This window comes from Symphalangus syndactylus, chromosome 11 (assembly GCF_028878055.3).
Source record: "Symphalangus syndactylus isolate Jambi chromosome 11, NHGRI_mSymSyn1-v2.1_pri, whole genome shotgun sequence".
Classification (NCBI taxonomy): Eukaryota; Metazoa; Chordata; class Mammalia; order Primates; family Hylobatidae; genus Symphalangus; species Symphalangus syndactylus.
In genome coordinates this window covers 135,626,698-135,649,953 of record NC_072433.2, presented here as the reverse complement: position 1 = coordinate 135,649,953, position 23,256 = coordinate 135,626,698, and the positions used below count along the sequence as shown (strand labels likewise).

General features: G+C 45.6%; 2 pseudogenes; both read right to left on the bottom strand.

Moving 5' to 3' along the window:
- Window positions 1-1,616: 1,616 nt before the first annotated feature.
- Window positions 1,617-13,140, bottom strand: LOC129457588 (olfactory receptor 7E24-like; annotated as a pseudogene).
- Window positions 13,141-18,882: 5,742 nt separating this feature from the next.
- LOC129457587 (large ribosomal subunit protein uL23-like) lies at window positions 18,883-22,893 on the bottom strand (annotated as a pseudogene).
- Window positions 22,894-23,256: the final 363 nt, after the last annotated feature.

Sequence of the window (23,256 nt, the reverse complement as noted above, 5' to 3'; positions counted from 1 at the left end):
TCTACAAAATTTCCCTATCTGATTTTGGTGTTCTGGTGTCCTGGCAGCTCTAGCCATGAAGGGAGGATGCTTTATGAGCATTTCTGTTGAGTTTTTTGCTTTTCCTCAGAAACTGATTCCAATTTTCCCACATATGTTTGACAATTTGTTTGAACTCATTTATTCTAAACCCATTATTTCTTGTCTATTATTTAACAGGGAGGGGGGCGAGGGATAAAAGATTACAAATAGGGTGCATACAGCAGGAGGTGTACAGCCACCCTGGGATATGACTCCGAACATCCACGGAGAGGAGAGGCTGCTATTACTCCCAATATCGCAGGGGGTGTACATCCATTCTGTGACATTGTTCTTAATATTCCAAGGCAGAGAGGTTGATATTACTCCCAATATCACAGAAAGTGTACAAACCCGTGTGATATTGTTCCTATTATCCAAAAGAAGACAAGATGATACTACCCCCCATATCGCAGGAGGTGTACACCCACTCTGTGATATTTTTCGTAATATGCAGGGCGGGAGAGGCAGGGGGACGAGGCGCCCCACGCGAGGCGGGGACTGAGAGCCAGCCCCTCTGCCCCCCTGGCTCTTAGGACCCGCGGTGGACTCACAGCCTGTTTACCATATTGTGACTAATATCATCTTCCCCTCTGGAAATTATCAACTATTGCACAGACGGGTGTACACCGGCTTTCTACAGAGAACGTACACCCGTCTGTATTCGAGTAATATCATCCTCTTCCTCCCTGAAGATTAAGAACAGTATCACAGGGGTGTTTCTACTCCCTGCGATATTAATAACAATATCACAGAGTGGGTGAACACAGCCTGCGATGCTGGAATTATTATCATCCTCTCCCCCTCGGGATACTAGGAACAATATCACAGAAGGGGTGGACACTCCCTGCGATATTGGGAGTAACGTCATACGCTTCTTCCGTGAATGTTAGGAGCAATATCACCGGGTGGCTGTACATTCATTGCTATGTTGCAGTCGTGTCATACTCTACCCGCTGGATATTAGGATCAGTGTCACAGGGTGAGTGTACACCTACTGCGATATTAAAACTAATATCATGCTGTCCATCCCTGGATATTAGGAACAATATCACAGGCAGGTGTACACCTCCTGCGGTATTAGGAGTCATAATATTGTCAATTATTAAACATCAGTCTCATTAATAACTATCAATGGTAATATTAATTCATAGTATAACGTTATTAATCATTAATGATTATTTTAAAGAGAGGATTATGCATGATTAGAATTATTACTATTAGTCATTTTTAATATTAGTTATTAATCTTAATATTTATCATTGTTTTATTACCAACATTGGGAATAAAATCACCCTGTGATATTTTTCTTCATATTATAGGGAGATATTGCTTCTAATATCACAGTGGGTGTACCCCTCATGTGTATACTCTGTGACAGTGTTCTTTATATGCTAAGGAGGTATTACTCCTAATGTCACAGTGGGTGTTCACCCTGTGTTAGCTTTCTTATTTGACCTGACTGCTTTTTTATCCCACACTACAAAAGGAATGGAACAGATAAAAAGATATGGAGATTGGGCCGTGCTGCCGTGTGGCCGCTGCAGGACACCTTTAATATCGCTGTTTCTCAGGCTGTCGACGAAGGGGTTCAGCATGGGGGTGACCACCGTGTACATCACTGAGGCCACTGCAACCTTTCTGGGGGAAGAGGACACATCTGAACTGAGGTACCCTCCAACGCCTCTTCCATAAACTCAGAAAACAACTGACAGGTGAGACCCACAGGTGGAGAAGGCTTTACACTTCCCACCTGACGACGAAAGCCTCAGAATGGAGGAAACCATTTTATAGTAAGAGGAAAGGGTCCCCGAGGTGGGAAGGAACCCAAATACGGCAGCAGGAAAATACATGATTATGTTATTGGTGAAGGTGTCACAACATGCAAGATGGGGGAGTTGAGAAGGGTCACAGAAGATATTAGGAATTTCCGCACCCTTGAAGCAGGTCGTTAGCAAGGCAATCAAGTTGTGCAGCTGGGAGTCTAAAAGACTGAGAAGGAAAAAAAAAAAAAAAAGACAACCAAAGTAGGAAGCCACAGAAACACGGGTTCATGATGGCCGAATGATACAGAGAGTGACAGATGGCTACAAACCGGTCATAGGCCATCACACTCAGGAGCGTGTCTCTCTTCCATGCTTCGAAAAATGGCAAACAGAGACATCTGAGTCAGGCGGCCTGCCTAGGAGATGACTCTGCCGTGAGATTGGATGTCCACAATCATCTCGGGGACCGTGGTGGAGGTGAAACCCATGTCAGGCGAGGACAGGTTGGAGAGGAAGAAGTACATGGGGGTGTGGAGGTGGGAGTCAGGGCTGATGGCCAGGATGATGAGCAGGTTCCCCAGGACCGTGACCTGGCACATGGACAGCAACAGCCCGGCGAGGATCGGCTGCAGTTCTGGATCCCCTGAGAGTTCTAGGAGGAGGAATCTAGAGACATCGGTTAGATTCTGTGGGTCTGCATGGTTTGGACACCTTTTGCCTAGAAAAGGGGGTTGAAAAATGGGAAACAAGTAAACCAACACCCGGCATTGTGTCTGCATCTTGGATAGAAGCAATTCACAAGTAACGTTTTCAGATTTCAGAGCAATCCACGCTCAGCAATATTTTGCAGTTCTGACAAACTCACTTGTCTTCTAATGCTTTCATCATTGATTTCTGTGTTCTTCACTTCTTGCTGTACACGCCTGCCTTAGAGATACTAGATTCAAGAATGTTCCAAGAACCAGATCATCATATATAACAAATGCGTAACTGCTAGAAAATACAGCCTATCTTGTCCGAAGAAAAATACGTAACAAAGCCGTTCTCTTCACTTGAAGAAAAAGGTTATCCTAATTAAAGGAAATTAAGAACTCAAATATTTTATTTTATTTTATTCTACTAGATTGATACAAATTCCCTTGATTTAGAACATTTATAAACACTGTATAGCAGCTGAGACCGGGAGGGGCGCGGTGGCTCACGCCTGTAATCCCAGCACTTTGGGAGGCTGAGGCGGGCGGATCACCTGAGGTCAGGAGTTCGAGACCAGCCTCAACATGGGGAAACCCCGTCTCTACTAAAAATACAAAATTAGCCGGGCGTAGTGGTGCATGCCTGTAATCTCAGCTACTCGGGAGGCTGAGGCAGGAGAATTGCTTGAACCTGGGAGGCGGAGGTTGCGGTGAGCCGAGATCGAGCCATTGCACTCCAGCCTGGGCAACAAGAGCTGAGACCATGTCAGCTGGAAATGAAATGAAAGTTGATAGTTCCTAAGCAGAAACTGGTTCCACATGCCGGTTAGGTCCTAGTGATGTCATCGTTCCGTTTTCTGACTTTTCACCTTCAGCAGGAGAGTAATTGCTTCCTCAAATCGGTGGGTCTTCTTTGAAAATTCACATCAGCTACAACTCCTATCCTTAGCTTAGGTGGACTTAGAGTTTTCATCAGAAAGTTCGGCCAGACGCGGTGGCTCACGCCTGTAATCCTAGCACTTTGGAAGGCTGAGGAGGGCGGATCACGGGGTCAGGGGATCAAGACCATGCTGGCCAACATGGTGAAACCCTGCCTCTACTAAAAATACAAAAACTTCTCCCGGTATGGCGGCGGGTGCCTGTAGCCCCAACTACTCGTAAGGCTGAGGCAGGAGACTGGCTTGAACCTGGGAGGCAGAGGCTATGGTGAGCCGAGATCACACCACTGCACTCCAGCCTGGGCAACGGGAGCAAAACTCCGTTTCAAAAAACAAAAAACAAAAAGAATCAAGTAAGTTGAAGTCACACTGATGACAGCCAATTGTTGTGAACCAAGGAAGTGTCAATTCAAGAATTAACATAGATTTTGACTTTTGCTACCTCTTCTGTGCCAAGCAAGATACAGACTCTGGAGAATCAGAAACAACAGAGACTCACTTGTTCCTCTCACAATACTCAGTACTTACTGAGATAAGGACAAAAGAAAATGTCCTGTCTGGAATGCAGGGAAACCGGAACTTCAGGTCAGGGGATATTTCCATTGAACTATATGGAGTTGAAGCTTAAAATAGTAACGAATGTATGGGAGATTCACTTGGCCTTGACTTTCCACATCCATCACAGAGAGATCACGCAGCGGGCACCCACAATAGGTTTCATCATCGCTCGCTTCCATTAGATCACCTAGAAATCAGCTCAGATGAGAGGGCTGAGTCTCAGAGGATGGACATCTCACCGCCTGCCATACACAGAAGTAGAAAGGGTGGTATTCCAAATTCATGGCCAGACTCTAAGTCCCGGGTACTCTACTTCATGGTCTTCCAACTCTCAAAAAGTTGTGGTTTGCGTTTTGCTTTTTGAGACGGAGTCTCGTTCTGTGGTCCAGGCTGGAGTGCAGTGGAGTGATCTCGGCTCACTGCAGCCTCCGCATCCCAGGTTCAAGCTATTCTCCTGCCTCAGCCTGCCGAGCAGCTGAGAGGACAGGCGCCCGCCACTACGCCCGGCTCCTTTTTTTCTATTTTTAGTAGAGACGGGGTTTCCCCGTGTTGCCCAGGCTGGTCTCGAACACCTGACCTTGTGATTTGCCTGCCTCAGCCTCCCAAAGTGCTGGGATTAGAGGCATGAGACACCGTGCCCAGCTTCCAAAAGTTGTAAGCAGAGCTCAGAGGTCTTAACCACGGGCACGTCTGAGGAGCATTTTTTGAAACGCTTTCCAGCTTCCTCAGTAGGAATGGAAGCCAAACTCTGAATCGATGACTCCTTTGAGGCCGTCGAGAGCTGTAAGGAGAGCCAGGAACAGGGGCAAGGGAGAGATGCGTCCCGAATGATCCTGTCCCCATTCTTTCTGGAACCTTTGATGTGATCTCAGCTGCCCTTTCTCTACTTGACACAGTGATTGTGGCACCCACTGGTCTAGCTGTGGTCTACAAGGAACCCCCAAAGGGAAGGGCACAGTGAGCAGGGGCATTGGCCTGAGTGACAAGGATTTGAGAGGGCAGGTTGGATGCAGGGAGAGGATCGGCCAAATGCCATGTGTCCGGACTTAGACTGCCTGGTTCAAATTGGACTTCACCCTTTTTGACTTCGTGATCTGGTACAAGTCCTATGAAAATGCGTTGCTCCTTCTCTAGTCTGTAAAATCATCATGAAATGTGCACTCGTAACTGGGAAACTATGCAGATGAAATGAAACAAGCTGCATAGAGCACAGAGCTCAGAGCCTAGCCTTTAGGAAGCCCTCAGTAAGGGTTAATGATGCCCTGGTGTCTGTCTTCATCCTCTTTATCCTCATCATCACCTTCATCATCTTTGTTGTTCTTAGGGAATAGTTTAGAGGGACTCATTCCCTGCTATCTTGGGTGAGGTGTCTATGAAAAGGACAACTCGGTGGGGGAGGAAGGCAAAAGTTTGAATAAGATTTCTGAGGCCCCCTCACCACAAGCAAGAACAGAAACTCCACAGTCTGCTGAGCTGACAGGTTGCACCTTGGTCTCCTCCCATCTGCCCACCGCACTGTCCTGTTTGTCCTGAGGATGAGGAAACAAAGCGAGGCTCCCGAACGTCCCTCAGCTGAACTGCCCTTCCCCCCTGCCGGGCCATGACCGCGGAGAACTTGTCCACTGCCCTCCCTGCGTGGTGCACGATGGAGGCTCAGACTCCGTCCTCAAGGCTGGCAAGAAGACAGGGTGAGACATGAGCCTCCTGATACAGGTGACGGGTGTGGAGCCCCCAGGACTGGAACCTCAGACTGCAGGGCTGGAGGCACAGACTGAGTATTGACTATTCTTTGGCCTGGGGGGCTCAAGGCACAGAGCTCCTCATTAGCCAAAGTCGCCCAAGCTCCCCAATCTCTAAAGATTTTCTCATAAGACTGCAGGAAGAAGAAGAGAAAAGGGAGTGTCCGTAGAAGCTTTGGGGCTCTTCCTGTAATCAGGAGGAAGCTTTCGTGTATTCTTTGCTTCTTTCTTTTCTTTCTAAAGATCCAACTGCTTTCATTTTCATCTTTTATTATGGGAAAATATACCATGTATCAATACTAAAAGTTGTAAATAGATATGATTGCATCTAGAATGGCCGGTATAAACATTGACAATTTCCACTATTTTTCAGTTGACAGTTGAATGACATTAAGTACCTTCACATTGTTTAGCAACCATCACCGCCGTCATCTCCAGAACAGTTTTCTTTCAAAATGGAAATGGCACCCATTCACCAAACTCTCCATTCCTCTCTCTCGCCCACCCCGGGGGCCACCATTCTGATTTGCAACTCTAAGTTTAACTACTCTAGGCACTTGATGGAAGTGGAATCATACCGTGTTGAATTTGTTTTCCTGTTTTTTTTTTGGGGGGGGGGACAGAGTCTTTCTCTGTCGCCCAGGCTGGAGTGCAGTGGCGTGATCTCGGCTCACTGTAACCTCCACATCGTGGGTTCGAGCGATTCTTGTGCCCCAGTCTCCCGAGTAGCTGGGATTACAAGCGTGCGCACCCACGCCCAGCTAATATTTGTGTTTTTAACAGAGACGAGCTTTCAGCATATTGGCCAGGCTGCTCTCGAACTCCTGACCTTAAGGGATCCGCCTGCCTCAGCCTCCCAAAGCGCTGGGGTTACAGGTGTGAGCCACTGAGCCTGGTCGTGTTTATCCTTTTGGGATTTCTTTATTTCACTGACGATAATGTCTTCAAGGTTCATCCATGTTGCAGCCTGTGTCAGAAGTGCCTGTCTGGTTTTGTTTTTTGGTTTTGTTTAATTTCGTTTTGTTTTGTGTTTACATGGAGTCTCACTGTCGCACAGGCTGGAGTGCAGTGGCACAATCTGGGCTCACTGCAACCTCCGCTTCCCGGGTTCAAGCGATTCTTGTGCCTCAGCCTCCCGAGTAGCTGGGACTATGGGCACACGCCACCACAGTGGGCTAATTTTTTGCATTGTCTTTTTTTTTTTTTTGAGACGGAGTCTTGCTCTGTCGCCAAGGCTGGAGTGCAGTGGCACGATCTTGGCTCACTGCAAGCTCCGCCTCCCAGGTTCACGCCATTCTCCTGCCTCAGCCTCCCAAGTAGCTGGGACTACAGCTGCCCGCCACCACGCCCGGCTAATTTTTTGTATTTTTAGTAACACGGGGTTTCACCGTGTTAGCCAGGATGGTCTCGATCTCCTGACCTCGTGATCCGCCAGCCTTGGCCTCCCAAAGTGCTGGGATGACAGACCTGAGCCACCACATCTGGCCAAGATTTTCTTTTGTTCCCACATGTAAGTGAGGACATGTAATATTTGTCATTCTGTGCCTGCCTTACTTCACTTAACATACAGACCCTGCAGTCTCATCCATTTTTTCTGCAGTGGAGAGGATTTTATGCCTTTTTAGGCTGGATAATACCGCATAGTGTGTGTATACCACAGTTTCTTCATTGAAACAAAATTCAAAAAAGCAAATATTTTTAAAATGTCTCGGAATGTGAAACTTTAGGGATACTGTGCCCATTTTATTCTTTTCTATTTCCCATTTTATTTATATGTAAGTGTAGAATAAAGCAGGAATAAATGTGTGTAAAGATCTGTGACTTCAACAAATGTAAAATGAAAATGCTAAGTGGTGGATGGGCACCGTCACTCACGCCTGTAATCCCAGCACTTTAGGAGGCCGAAGCGGGCGGATCACCTGAGGTCGGGAGTTCAAGACCAGCCTGACCAGTATGGAGAAACAAAGTCTCTACTAAAAATACAAAAAAAAAAAAAGAAAAGAAAACTGAACGGGGCGTGGTAGCACATGCCTGTAATCCCAGCTACTCAGAAGGCTGAGACAGGAGAATTGCCTGAATATGGGAGGCAGAGATTGTAGTGAGCCGAGATCGTGCCATCGCACTCCAGCCTGGGCAACAAGAGTGAAACTCTGTCTCAAAAAAAAGAAAAGAAAGAAAGAAAAAGAAAAAGAAAAGAAGAAAAAAAGAAAATATTACTTCCATTATCGCAGGGGGTGTTCAGCCCTGATGATATTGTTTTCTAATATCCAGGGAAGGAGAGTATGATATTACTCCCAGTATCACAGGGGGTGTACACCTTTTTGTGATATTGTGTCTAATATCCAAGGAAACAGAGGATGACATTACTCCCAATATCGCAGAGGGTGGACACCCCCCTGGGATATGGTTCCGAATATCCCAACGGGGAGAGGATGATACTACTCCCCGTATCAACCCTGGAGGGTTATCTTCCGCCCCTACTCTTGGCCACCGCTTAGCCGGAGCTGGTCTTCTCTCTTGGCCCGGCTCAGTGAAGAAAAGTCTCCATTCCTCCTCTCCGGGGACCATAAGGCTCATAGTGACTCCCGTTCTGGGTAGCTTTAGCAGCAAAGAGCCATGCTCTGTCAAAGAGACAGTGGCTCTCAGCTTGTTAAGCAAGTCCCTCCCCAACAAGGGCAAGGGACAGTCAGGCATGGACAAAAACTGATGAGTCACTGTATGTCCTCCTACAGTGCAAGTCCCAGGCAAGCAGAAAGCTTGCTTTGCTGAAACCCCCGTGGCTCCGATGATGTCAATAGTCTTTCTGGAGAAGGGGGCGACCGGGGCGGTTACTAGCGAATGTCCAGCACCAGTATCTACGAGAAAATCAATGCCTCTACCCCCGACTGTCATTCTGACCATAGGCTCTTTGGGGACACTTGAGCCCACTCTCCCTCAGTCCAAGAACCCTTCTGCCAGGTTGAGCAGGGCCCCTTCCTCCTTGTCCGGGGCCTCCTGCTCTGAGTCACCTTGTTTTCTTTTAACTTGAGGGCATTTGTTCTTCCAATGTCGTATTTCTTTACAATAAGCACACTGGTTACGCTGCCAACTCTGACAGCCAAGCTGAGTTTCTTTCCCAGGGCCCCCCTTCCCTTGCCTCTTTGGGGGGAGCCCTCTGATTCCTGAAGCTAACAGGCAGGTCGGTGTCACCGGGCCTGACGTTCATTCTCTGTGCGGTGTTCCTTACGGCTTACTGCATCCCTGTTTACAAACACCTGCTTAGCTCTTTCTAATAATTGTGATGTATTCGTCCCTGCAAGCACAGCCTGTTTCTGCAGTTTTCTTCTCATGTCTTCTGCGCTTTGACGGACTCAAGCCATGTGAAGCATGTGCTGATTTTCAGGGCTATCGGGATCAAAGGGAGTATACATACGATAGGCCTCACACAATCTCTCATAGAATTGTGCTGGACTTGGCCAGGAGCGGTGGCTCAAGCCTGTAATCCTGGCACTTTGGGAGGCTGAGGTGGGCGGATCACAAGGTCAGGAGATCGAGACCATCCTGGCTAACACGGTGAAACCCCGTCTCTACTAAAAACACAAAAAAAAATTAGCTGGGCGTGTTGGCGGGCGCCTGTAGTCCCAGCTACTTGGGAGGCTAAGGCAGGAGAATGGTGTGAACCCGGGAGGTGGAGCTTGCAGTGAGCCGAGATCGCGCCACTGCACTCCAGCCTGGGGGACAGAGAAAGACTCCATCTCAAAAAAAAAAAAAAAAAAAAAGAATTGTGCTGGTCTTTCTTCTTTTCCCCGAATGACCTCAGAGACCTCAGAGACCTTGTTAACGTTTGTGGCCTTCTGAGCTCCCCTCTTGAATGCTTCCAAGAGAGCTTCCCTGTCTCGGTTTAGCCTTTGCATATCCTCTCTTTCATTTGGGTCCCACTGGGGGCCGGTTCCTGGTAACTGGGTCCTTCCATACTCTTGGGGGTTTTGATAATCAGCTGGTGCATGTTCCTCTAGCCACTTAGTTGCTGCTAGGAACACTCTCCGCCTTTCATCTCTGTGAAAGACGAACATGAGCAACCAGTGGCAATCAGCCCACCTGGGGTTGTGGGTCTGGATAATAATTTGGAGCAAATCAATTCGAGCTTGTGGCTTTTCGGTATAGGACGGGGTACGGTTTTTCCAGTTGAGAAGGTCGGCACAGGTGAAGGGCTGGTAGAGAAAAACACGCCTCTCCACCACGTGACCATCCTCATCTATCCCAGTATACCGCTGCTATCAGGGGCATCTGTATCCCCGTTTTGGGTCATCAACGAGCTGCCAAGGGAGGGGTTTCTCCCGAGGCATCACCTCCTCTCTTGTCTCCTCTGGGTGGCCTAGGGATATGCTTGTCTTGCGGAGGCGCAAGCACTGAGGGCTCAAGAGTGGGGAGCCTCTTTCCCTGGTAAGGGGAGGGCACCACTGGGATCACTGGTGCCATCTCCTGCAATGGATCTTCTGACGTTGGGTCAAACAGAACTTGAGGAGTTGATTTCCCTGGGCAGGTGGAGCGGGATCCTTCCTTAGCTGTCTGTCCCTTGGCTACTAGTATTGCTGCTGCCTGCCCTCTTAGCCACTGTGGGGGGTCTAGCACCAGCTGTCACCAAGTGTCTATGTATGGGAAGCGGTCTAGGTATCCTTTCCCAGTTACCTTGTGCCACACTTGAGAAACAAGGGACCTGTCCAGGCGTACTTGTGACGGCCAACCCACTTCTAATGTTCGGCAATCTATTTCCCATGAAGTTTGAAGTTCCCAGGTGGTCTGGTGGTTAGGAGTCGGCGCTCTCACCGCCGCGGCCCAGGTTCGATTCCTGGTCATGTGAACCAAAAACTGGAGCAGGACTCGTCGCGGACACAAACCCCTCAGACGCCGGATTCAAGAAGGAAGAGGTTGCTTTTAATCGGCCAGGGGCGTCAGAAGACTCTCGTCTTAAGAGCCGAGCGCCCCGAAGGAAGACAGACTTCCTAGGCGTTTTCTCAGGGCTTACAACTCTAAGAGTTTCCACCTGAAAGGCTCCCGATGGATTCAGAGCACATGTGCTTAGAGTAGGGGAGGGGGGGTTCATCTTTTCACCTCAGGCCGCCTCATCAGTGGCAGTGGCTGGTCTTGCCACTGACTTCACTCTTCTTGGTTTTCAACTTTTACTTCCTCCTCCTCTTCAGAGACAGTAGACAGAAAGAGAAATGCCTTCTCTCCTCAGGGCCACAGGATGATATGACTCCCAATAATACTGTGAGGAAGGTCGCAATATTACTTATCAAAATTAATAATATCAATTATTAATTGATATTAATAATTATCAATATTAATAACTGATCGTATAATTTTTAAAATCAATACCGATAATAATGATAATTAATATTGAAGAATCATACTGATGATAACAATAAATTATTAATATTAACTATTAATAACGCCCGATATTAATAACTGGGACTGATCATATTCATTAGAACACAGTAATATTAGCTCCTAATAATTAATATTAATAACCCAAAAACTTTTCACTAGCAATTACTTCTTAACATTAATATTGGTAATTCATATTAACGTGACTTGTAAATGAGTAACAAGTAATACTAATATGACTCCTAATACCGCAGTGGGTGTACCCCCACCTGCGATAGTGTTCCTAATGTCCAGGGACGGAGAGAGCATGGTATTACTTTCAATATCGCAATAGGTGTACACCCACCTGACGATACAGATCCGAACAGAATCTCCACGGGGTGGAAGACCCCCATCGCAGGGGGGCACGTCGCCCCCCGCGACGCGGTGCGTAAGAGCCAGCCCCTCTGCCCCCCGAGCTCTTAGGACCCCCATCGCACGGGGGCGAGGCGCCCCCCGCAAGGCGGGGCATAAGAGCCAGCCCCTCTGCCCCCAGAATTCTTAGGACCCCCATCGCAGGGGGGCGAGGCGTAAGAGCCAGCCGTCTGCAACCCTGGCTCTTAGGACCCGTGGTGGACTCAAAGCCTGTTTACCATATTGTGAGTAATATCATCTACCCCTCTGGAAATTGTCAACTATTGCACAGACGGGTGTACACCAGCATTGTACAGAGGACGTACACCTGTCTGTATTCGAGTAATATCATCCTCTTCCTCCCTGAAGATTAAGAACAGTATCACAAGGGTGTTTCTACTCCTTGAGATATTGGGTGTCACGTACTCCTCTCCCAGGTTGTAATTAGAATGCTAACCCTAACGCTAACCCTAAACCGACCCTACCCTAACCATAACCCTAACCCTTAACCCCAACCCCAACCCTTAACCCTAACCTTAGCCCTAACCCCAGCCCTAACCCCTAACCCTAACCCTAACGCTAACCCCAATCCCTAACCCTAACGCTAACCCAACCCTAACCCTAACCCCTAACCCTAACCCCTAACCCTAACCCTAACCCCAACCCCAACCCCAACCCCAACCCCAACCCCAACCCTAACCCTAACCCTAACCTGGGCCCTGACGACAACTCTAATCCTAACCCTAGGTTCCTTACTAAGTTTGTATGTACTTTGTTAATGTGGATTATTACGATTACTGTGTGAGGACTGCACAGCAGGATGGGGATTGCCAATCTTACATTAATTTTTTTTATTGAGGCAGTGCATTGGCATTACAGGTGCTTGTGACATGAGTAATGTGGGTGTCATATTTTGGGTGTCATGTCTGCATTAGCAGTGCTGCATTTGTGTTTCGAAGCTGCAGTGTGGACCTGGCACTGTGGCCCCTTGCCTTCGCTTGGGAGAACTTTGGTGGGCAGGATTCAGAGGGGCTTTTGGTTTCCCATTTTGCACACTGAACCCTTCTAACTGGTCTCTGAACTTGATTATTCAGGGCTGCAAACAGGAAGGATTTTACTCACCGTCGATGCTGCCCCGAGTTGTCCCAAAGCGAGGTAGCGCCCCCAACGTCTGTGCTGAGGAGAATGGTGCTCCGCCTTTGCGGTGTCCCCCAGGTCTGTGCTGAGCAGAACGCAGCTCCGCCCTCGCGGTGCCCCTGGCCCGCACGCCCAGGTCTGTGCTGAGAAGAATACTGCTCCGCCTTCGCAGTACCCCGGAGTCTGTGCAGAGGAGAATGCAGCTCCGCCCTCGCGATGCCCTCTGGGTCTGTGCTGCGGCGAACGCAGCTCCGTCCTCGCAAAGGCACCGCGCCCGCGCAGGCGCAGAGAAGCGCGGCGGGCCGTCGCTCCGCGGCGCAGGCGCAGAGAGGCGCGGCGGGCCCGCGCCGGCGCAGAGAGGGGCGGCGCGCCGTCGCTCCGCGGCGCAGGTGCAGAGATGCGCGGCAGCCCGGCCCCCGTGGGGAGGCGCGGCGCAGGGCAGAGATGCACAGCGGCGCGTCGCCGGTGGGGCGGGTGCGGCGCAGGCGCAGACATGCACGCCACCGGGCCTGGGGTTGGGGGGAGCGTTGCAGGCACACAGGTGCACATTCACACGCCGCCGGGCTGGGGGGGGCGGGTGGACGCGGTGCAGGCAGAGAGACGCACGTCGCCGGGGGTGCGGCGCAGAGACGGGTGGAACCTCAGTAATCTGAAAAGCCGGCCACTACAGGACCTGCTTGCTCACGGTGCTGTGCCACTGCGCCTCCTGCTGGCGCCTAGGGCAACTGCAGCGCCCTCTTGCTTACACTGGTGGCCAGCGCCCCCTGCTGGCGCCGGGGCACGCAGGGCCCTTTTGCTCCCAGTGTAGTGGCAGCACGCCGCCTGCTGGCAGCTAGGGACGTTGCAGGGCCCTCTTGCTCACAGTGTAGTGGCAGCATGCTCGCGTGCTGGCAGCTGTGGACACTGCTGGGCCCTCGTGCTCCAAGTGTAGTGGCGGCTGACTCCCCTGCTGGCAGCTGGGGACACTGCTGGGCCCTCTTGCTTTTAGTGTAGTGTGGGCAAGCCCTGTTCTGGCACCTGCGGACACTACAAGATCCTCTTGCTCCCAGTGTAGTGGCAGCACGCCCCGTGTTGGCAACCAGGGCACTGCAGGGTCCTCTTGCTCATGTTGTGGTGCCCGTGTGCCACCTGCTGGCAGCTAAGGACACTGCAGGGCCCTCTTGCTCACAGTGTAGTCGTCGTATACCCCTGCTGGCAGCTGGGGACACTGCTAGGCCCTCTTGCTGGCAGTGTCATGGCAGCATGCCACCTGCAGGCAGATGGGGACTATGCAGGGCCCTCTTGCTCCCGGTGTGACGGCTGGGGTCCGCTACTGGCCACCTCCTGCACCACTTAAAGTCAGAGCGCCAGTTATTAAGCCCCATCAGTTCTGTAAATTCAAACTGAAATGGAGCTATTACTGGGGAGAGCTGATGTCCCAGTTCTTGTCTAACTTGGAAGAAAGATTTTCACCAAGAGGCAGTACAAAGATGGCAGATAACTTCATTCAAAAGAAATACAGTGTAAAGAGCTTATTGTAGAAAAATAGGGAGGAGTGGGCTGATCGTGCATGAAAACAGCCTAAGAGTCCTGTGCAGGGAATTTTATTGTAGACTTCTTCACATTCCTGCCTCTGTCTCAAGTCTCTGCCTGTTTTCTTTGTCTGGTTTTCCTGCTACTGCCTTAGGTCCCCGACTTGCCCCACTTAGGCATGTGGGACCTCCTCGCTGTTGGTTGAGGTACATGTGTGGTGATCAATCCAAATCCACTCTGGCACCAGCCTCTTTCCCGCCTCACAGGCCGGCTGACAGCAGTCATCTTTGTACCTACTGCACCTGCCCATCTCTTTTGAATGTCCTTCTCTGCCCTAATCTGTACTTATGGTGCCAGGTTTCTCTTAAGAATGTCCCCTTTGTTGTTCTTATCAGCATGTACCTAGCAATATTCTGACATTTTTATTGCAGAACGAATGATGATTGGGGCATCTTAAGAAGAGTTCTAGGGTGTTTCTTTCTGCATAGGTACCTCTTCTCCCTCCTACCCACAATTGACAAGTGCCCATCCACTCCAGCACTAGAGATGCTACTAACGTGAATTTTTGGTGGTCCCTCCAGGAGAGCCTTCCCAGGCTTTCCCTTTTTCAGGAGCTCCCCCTCCTGTTCATGTCTAGCTATCTATTCTAATGGAGCCCACTATCCTGTGTCCTTCCCAAAAATAGTGGGGGAATGATTAATTGGAAGCCATAAGAAATGACATCCGTGTAGATGAAAACTTTACAACTTACACAAATAATCACTCAAAATCATCCTTACACTAAAAATCTAAAACTATACCATTTCTAGAAGAAACTATAGAAGAAGAGCTATGTGCCTTTGGGTTTGGTAATGAATTTTAACAACTGACAGAAAAGGTTGATATACACAGAAGAAATGACAATGTGGATTTCTTAATATTCAAAGTTTATACTCTGGAAGAGACCTTGTTAAGAGAACAAAAAGAAAAGCCACATATTGAAGAAAATATTTGCAAAATACAGATCTCAGAATTTGTATTCAAAATATATAAAAATTGTTAAAACTAAACAATAAGTTAAACAGCCCAATTAAAAATGCACACAGATCTGAACAGACACCTCACCAAAGAAGATCTACAGATGCCAAGTAAACATACAAAAAGACACTCAACATAATAGAGAACTGAAAACCACAATGAGATAGCACAGCTGGTCTAAATGTCTTAGAACTGCTAAACTCTTTAAAAAATGACAAATTGCTGGAGAAAAAACAAGAACTCTTTTCATTGCTGGTGGAACACAGTGTGTAAGACCAAAATATGCCACCCCAAAATATAATGGTAGGAAACCAGCATATGCAACCCCAATATATGTCCCTTCGGCTTAAGAATTATTCCAAGCTGATTATTTTGAAAAAAAAAAAGTTCTAACAAAGGAAGTTCTGAAAACAAAGTAGAAGTTACACTTGTGTAAGGAAAATTTACATCTATCAAGGAAATCCCCATTTAAAAGCTACCTCTCTTGACACCAAGAAGAGAAGGATAACTAAATCACTAAAGAGTCTTATCAATGGAGAACGCATGGACTTAACTCTGTATAACAAACCTTACCCTTGTCTACTGTGTTTTGCTGGTTAACTCCCCAGTACTGCACCTCAAATCTTCTTTAAGTTAAAGATAGTATTTATGCTTGAACTGAAAGTCACCTGTGGGAGATTTACTCATTTTTCTGTATCTCCCATGTATCCATAAGGTATACATGTTTTTAAACTTTTCTGTTTTTCTCATTTTAATCTGTCGGTTTTTACAGAGGGTCCCATCTAAGAATTCCAAAAACATAGAAAATTTTTTTCCTCCCCATTACAAGTTGGGCAGTTTTTTCTAATGCTAAACAAGTCTCACCTTACAATCCAAAAATCACATTCCTAAGTATTTTGACAACTACTTTGATGTTATTTCCAAACAAAAGCTACCATGCAATTACTTACAGAAGGCCTATTCATAATGACCAAAGGAAAAAAAAGGAATCAGAAAGTCTTACAATAGATGACTGTGTGGGAATCCACTCAGACATCAAAAGCTGTTATAAAGATTATGTAAATGAAAACATTTGAGATACCGAAGATAAAGGAAGAAATCTTACCAGAACTTACTTTATCCAATTAAAGCAGAGCTCCCAGAAAAATACAACTGCCATTAACCCCATCCAAGGAGTTTCTTGCAAATTCAGTTGCCATGGAGACAGCGTATGCTTTCCCATTAGCACTGACAAATGAAAATGAAATCCTAAGCTCCCAACTGACTGAACAGACCCACTCTTGGCTGAGGGGACCCCAGAGTAACTTTCAAAACTGAGTTCTCAGCTTTGCTAGGATGGGATGATGGGGGTCAGTTACACATCGTTATACCCCCCCTTTGCTAAACACGATGAGGCTTTCTTCCCTAAGGATTTACCAGAAACCAGCCCTTTCAAAGGCTCCACCACTGATATCAGCCTCTCCTTTCTTGCCTGATAAGAGACCACCCATGACGGAGAGGTTCTGGCCAGTGTACAGAGGATGCACAGAGCGAGTTTTCATGTCCTCTGCTTCACCTTTTAATGTCAGAGGGCTGAAAATTCCACCCTGGGATCATGCTAACACTGCCATTTTTTGTACATGGGACCCATGAAGAAGCAAGAAACTCAATTGCGCATGCATGCATTTCTCCTTCCATAAATATTCATGACTCCTCCTAGAGGTTATTAAATAAATGTATTTGGCCATTCCACTCAGCATAAATTACTATTTCCTTTACCTCCTCCTTGAAGCATCTGTTTCTGGCTTCTGGCTGGAGGCTAGGCTTCCCAGCCTGTCAGAAGGACAACCCTGCAGGCTGCAACCCTTTATAGGAAATACATCTCTCACTGGGTGCGGTGGCTCATGCCTGTAATCCCAGCACTTTGGGAGGCCAAGGCAGGTGGATCACCTGAGGTCAGGAGTTTCAGACCAGCCTGTCCAACATGATGAAACCCTGTCTCTACTAAAAATAGAAAAAATTAGCCTACACTGACTAATTTAAAATTGACTAAATTCTCCGTTCTCAAACCTCTGCTGACTATGTGTTCCACCAATATGGAATTAATTCCACTTCATTTCCTGTTTGGATGACTTTACTAAGAATTATTTCAAACTTCAGTGGCTCCTTTGAGAAAATTTTTGTCTTCAAAATTGCCTCCTTTTAGACCTTTCCTTTCCCAATTGAGTCTCTCAACTCCCTATAATCACTGAAATTTTAGGCACCCTGCTCCACGCCTTGGAGGCTCTCAATGTGCTGAAGAATCTGCAAAAGCAAACACCTGGGGCTGAAAAATAAAATAGAAAAAAAATTATTTCTCACCCTCCATAAGATTATATGTCAAAACAAACAAAAAAAAACCTTAAAAATCTCCAAAAATGCTGGTGAGAGAAAAGCTTTAGCCCTCATATGAAGAAGAAAAAAACTTGTTCCATTTTCCAGATACAGTTATAATACAAATATAAAATGGGGCAAAGATAAAAACCAATTCTTCTATATAAACTAGTGAATTTTGTAGTTATTGTAATCACATTAGTCAGGGTTCTCCAGAAAGGCAGAATCAATAGGATATATGTAGATAGACAGATAAGAAAAGATTCATTAGGGGAATTCGTTCACATAATTATGGAGGCTGAGAAGTTCCACAATAGCCTGTCTCCGAGTTGGAGAACCAGGAAAGCTGGTAGCATGGCTCACTCCAGACACAAAGGACTCAGAATCAGGGAAGCCAGTGGTGTAACTCTGATTCTGAGGCCAAAGGTCTGAGACCCTGAAGTTCTGATGTCAAGGGCAGGAGAAGAAAGATGTTTCCATTTCAGAAGGAGATAATTCACCTTTCCTTTTCCTTGTTGTTCTATCTGGGCTCTCAACCAATTGGATGATGCCTGTATTCGTCCATTTTTATACAGCTATGAAGAAACACCTGAGTCTGAGCAATCGATAAAGAATAAAGAGGTTTAATGGGCTGACAGTTCCACATGGCTGCAGGGGCCTCACAATCATGGCAGAAGGGGAAGCAAAGCCGTCCTTCTTCACATGGCAGCAACAAGGAGAAGTGCTGAGCCAAAGGGGAAAAACCCCTTATGAAACCATCAGATCATGAGAACTCACTCACTGTCATGGGAACAGCATGGCAGTAACCACCACCGTGATTCAATCACCTCCCACTGGGTCCCTCCCACGACATGTAGGGATTATAGGAACTACAATTCAAGATGAGATCTGGGTGGGGGCATAGCCAAACCATATCAGTGCCCATCCACATTGGGTCATGGTTATCTCAGTGTCTTCCAGAAACACCCTCACAGATATGCCCAGAAATTGTGTTTTACCAGCTATGTGTGTCTCTTAATCCAATTAAGTAGATGTCTAAAATTAACCATCAGAATATTTATGCCCGATTCATGGCTGAAATTTCAGGATGAAAGCTATGAAATCTCTATTTGTGTTTGTATATCTATTAATGTATGTTATATATATGTGATGTTTTCCTAACTCCAGATAACATTGCAAAATTCATTTATAAAATCCTCTAAAAGTGCTCTATTCTAACTTGGCTTGGAAAAAAATAAGCATTTATAAAGAAATATTCACCAAACCCTAGAAATATAGGAAATGATCAAATGTGTTTTAAGTTAACACGATTTGGATAAAACTTAGTTAGATAAGATTAATATAATATTTTTGGTGTAATAAAACAATTATGTCTTCAAAGGTATCACTATTGAATATAAAACAAACATAAATTCCTATTCTGCTTGAGTTCTAGTCAAATAAGCTAATATTATACTTACTAGAAATGTAAAATCTTAAAGCTTATAGATTTGATTCTAATTAATTTGTCATTCTTATGAAAAACGTTATTTTCTTATGGTGAAAAGATACACATATATTTAGAGTTAGCCAGCTGGACTCAGTTTAGATGATCCCAATTTTGTTGCGACATCCAAAATATCATAATCAGGAGCCAGTTGAACATATGCCTTCTTCTCTTTATCAGGACAAATGAGGGTGGTGACCTTGGCCACATCACTGTCATAGCGCTTCTTCTTCACAGCCTGTTTGATCTGGCGCTTCTGGCTTTAACATCCACAATGAACACAAGCGTGTTGTTTTCTTCTATCTTCTTCTGGCTGACTCAGCGGTCAGCGGAAACTTGATGATAGCACAGTGGTCAAGCTTGTTTCTCCTGGGGGTGCTCTTCCGAGGATATCTGGGCTGCCTCTGGAGTCTCAGTGTCTTGGGCTGCCTGAAGGTGAGTGACATGCGGATCTTCTTTTTGGCTTGTGGCTGTGGACACCTTTCAACGCTGCCTTCGTGGCCTTGAAAGCCTTCGCTTTGGCTTCGGCTTTAGGAGGGGCAGGAGCTTCCTTCGCTTTCGGCGCCATCTTGTGAAAAGCGAAAAGCATTATTTCCAAAATAATCTGTTTACAGTAAATCTGCCTAACAGTAGTTTCCAAAGTACTTTTGGTAATTTTTAACCTTAAAGTTAAGCTAAGTAAAAGATTTGCCTTAAATATCTAGACCATTTATAAATAAGATACAATACTAAAACGTTAATTACTGAACATAAATAATTCAAGTTTATATACTTTTGGCTTCCTATTTTTACAGAGAGACTAAAGATATTTTGGCCCATTAATAAATATCTTTCTTTCTGCCACACTGAGAAATTGTATTATGAGGAAACACATCCCTCTAGATGTTGGGAGATGGTATATTCCTACATTTTCTAACCTACTATAGAATGCTAATATACGACAGTTTATAACTGTCTACTTCATAGTTTTCTCTGGAAAATAAGAGATTACTAAGTATTAAAATTATAATCAATATATGTAAATAAAACTACTAGACATAATAGAATAACTAGAAACAACTCTATGCAAAGCATGCAAGAAAAGTAGGGCATGTTTCACAAGTAGGTTGTATATTTTATAACGAAAATGATACATAAGATACAAATAAAAAGAGATACCTAATCTTCCCTGTGTTATATTTGTATGGGTAAAATGTTATGTTTTCAGAAATTATATAAAATTCCTGGAAATGTGTCAATGTCCTCCTTATCCATGCTATGTGCCAGTATAGAGTAACGAGTCATAATTCCAATTATTATTTTAAATTTTGTGCCAGGTGCACTGGCTCATGCCTGTAATCCCAGCACTTTGGGAGGCTGAGGCGGGTGGATCACAAGGTCAGGAGATCCAGACCATCCTGGCTAACCCGGTGAATCCTCGTCTCTATTAAAAATACAAAAATTAGCCAGGCGTGGTGGCGGGCGCCTGTAGTCCCACTCGGGAGGCTGAGGCAGGAGAATGGCGTGAACCCAGGAGACAGAGCTTGCAGTGAGCCAAGATCGCTCCACTGCACTCCAGCCTGGGTGACAGAGCAAGACTCTGTCTCTAAATAAATAAATAAATGTTGTATGCCACAGAAAAAATCGAATATCCTTGTCAGTTGTGGTATAATGAACTCTCATCAGATCTTTCATCACAGCTATTTCATACTCTATGTTATTTAGATATTACTTCCCCCTGATGCTTTTCTGAAAGCTCCTGCAATCAGCTACAGGTCAGAATGTTCATCTCCAACACAGGACTCCCTCTGAGACTCACGGAAAAGCCCATGACAGGTACTCTGGTTATAGGCTTCTGAAGATATTGCTTAAATAACTTTAAGACCATGCACTTGACTCAGCGAAGATCTCCAGAAGTCTGGTTGAGAAATTGATGGGTTCATGACACTGCTAACCCAAGATCCAGCAAGACTGGAATTGATTACATGGCACTGAATGAACTGATGAAAATTGATTATAATTTTATAGCTTTTTGGAGCACTGCTGGTTCTTTAATGTTCTAGTTTCTGGATTTAAGAAATCTCTTTCTCTTAATCTAAGTGTAACTTACAACAATTTAGTAGATTATACTTTTGTAAACAGAAATGAAGCATTTATCTTTTTTCCCTGCCTGATTTTTCCAGAATTTTGAAATCCTTACTGAATACTCTTATTTTCACAATGATATAGTTGTTAGCAAAAGTCCAGTAAGAATCTATTCGCCTTATAACAGGACATAATTGGAAATTTTGGTTATTTTACTGGAATATCATATTTAGGAAGTGTACCTAAGATCAGTTATGACCAGCAATTTTAAGGAAGTAAGGTTGACTTTTATGGAGACAATGCTTACAAAGCACTGTGAAAATGGGAAAGTTCTTCCTCAAAGATTATAAAGTCACAGCTATCCACTATTTTTATGTGTGTGTGTGTGTGTGTGTGTGTTCCAAACCAGTTGTCCTAGCTTGCTCCAGCATGCCTGGAAGGAACTAGACAAGCCCCAGCCCGTAGTACATGCTATTCCTTATTTGGAGATGCTTCCTTAACTATCCCTGGGCAACTTCCTTTCCTTTCTTTGTTCTATTCCCCTTACCTAATTAAGAAAGTTTTAAACTAACAGCCAATCAGGTAAAGTGTAAAATGTGAGGTCCTATTCCAGCCAATGGAAACTGGACACAGCACTAGGGTAGACATGTCAGGTTATAAGTAACTCTGTCTCCTTTGTTTGGTGTGCTCTTGTGGCTGGACAGCTATTGAGTAGCAGCCTTTATGCAGAAAGTAAAGCTCGCCTCGCTAAGAGATCATTTGTTTCCATGTTAATTCTTTTTTTTTTTTTTTTTGGAACACCAAAAACTTCATTCCCAACAGCACTCTGAGAAAAGCCAGCCTGATATCTAGATTACAGGGTTCGCAGCCTTACAGGTTAGTAAAGAAGGTCATTTCCTGGTAGGCCCAGGAATTTAGGGATATTTTGGGGGCTTCAAGAGGAGAGGAATTCACACAAAGCTATGAGGACTGCAGCTGAAATCTGATAGCATGTTCTTAGCTTGGCTTTTAGCCTGAATTAGACCTTTAAAAGTCAAATCTGAGATTCTGTATGAAAACTTCCAGCAAAGAAACTTGAAAGCACCTATGTGGTCATCTCCTGTTCTTGCTGCACTTATGTAAATAATCAAGTAAAATCTAACAAAACTAGACTGATTTTTAAAACAAGAATAGTCTTACTTTATGATCAAAAATGATGGTTACTACAGAGAGAAATTTCATGTTTCAATGGAAAACTACAACGTGGCCAGGCATGGCAGCACATGCCTATAATTCCAGCACTTTGGGAGGCCAGGAGTTCAAGACCAGCCTGGGTGAAATGGTGAAACCCCATCTCTACCAAGAATACAAAACTTAGATGGGCATGATGGCATGTGCCTGTAGTCCCAGCTAACCATGGGGCTGAGGAGGGAGGATCGCTTACACCCAGGAGGTAGAAGTTGCAGTGAGCTGTGATTGCACCTTTGCACTCCAGCCTGGGCGACAGAGCCAGACCCTGTCTCAAAAAACGTTTTTTTAAAAGGAAAACTATAGCTATTGTGGACTATCAGATTCTAGTCTTGTTTCTTGTTTTGGGGCTATTTTTACCTCTTTATAAACTGGATCCTGCCATCTGATGAATTTTGTCCCACAATGATACTTGTGGAATAAGAAGCCAAGAATTGTCTCTCCTACTAATATATCTATTGTCAGTTAATTTGAAGGTCTCCAGCCCTGGAACAAAGTTAGAAGAGGAAGGTTTTGCTCCCCATAATGCATAACCAAATTGTGGTACATTCATGGACTGGAATACTATTTAGCCATAGAAAGGAACAAGCTATCAGCCCACACAAAGACATGAGTGAATCTTGCATGCACATTGCTAAGGGGAAGAAGACATTCTGAGGAGGATACACACAGTGTGACCTCGTTTAATGAGACACTGGAGAAGCAAACTACACAGATGGGAAGCCATCGGCTCCATGAGCTGGGGGTTGAAGCATTCCATATGATACTTTAATAGTGGGATATCTGCCACAATGCATTTGTCAAAATATGCAGAATTTCATGGCCAAATGGGTAAATCAAACTCTATTCAAATTAAATAAAATTACTCAGGATGTGGAGTATCCCAGGACAGAATACATCATGTGAAAAAGAATTTATGCTACAAATTACTATGGTTTGGATGTAGTTTGT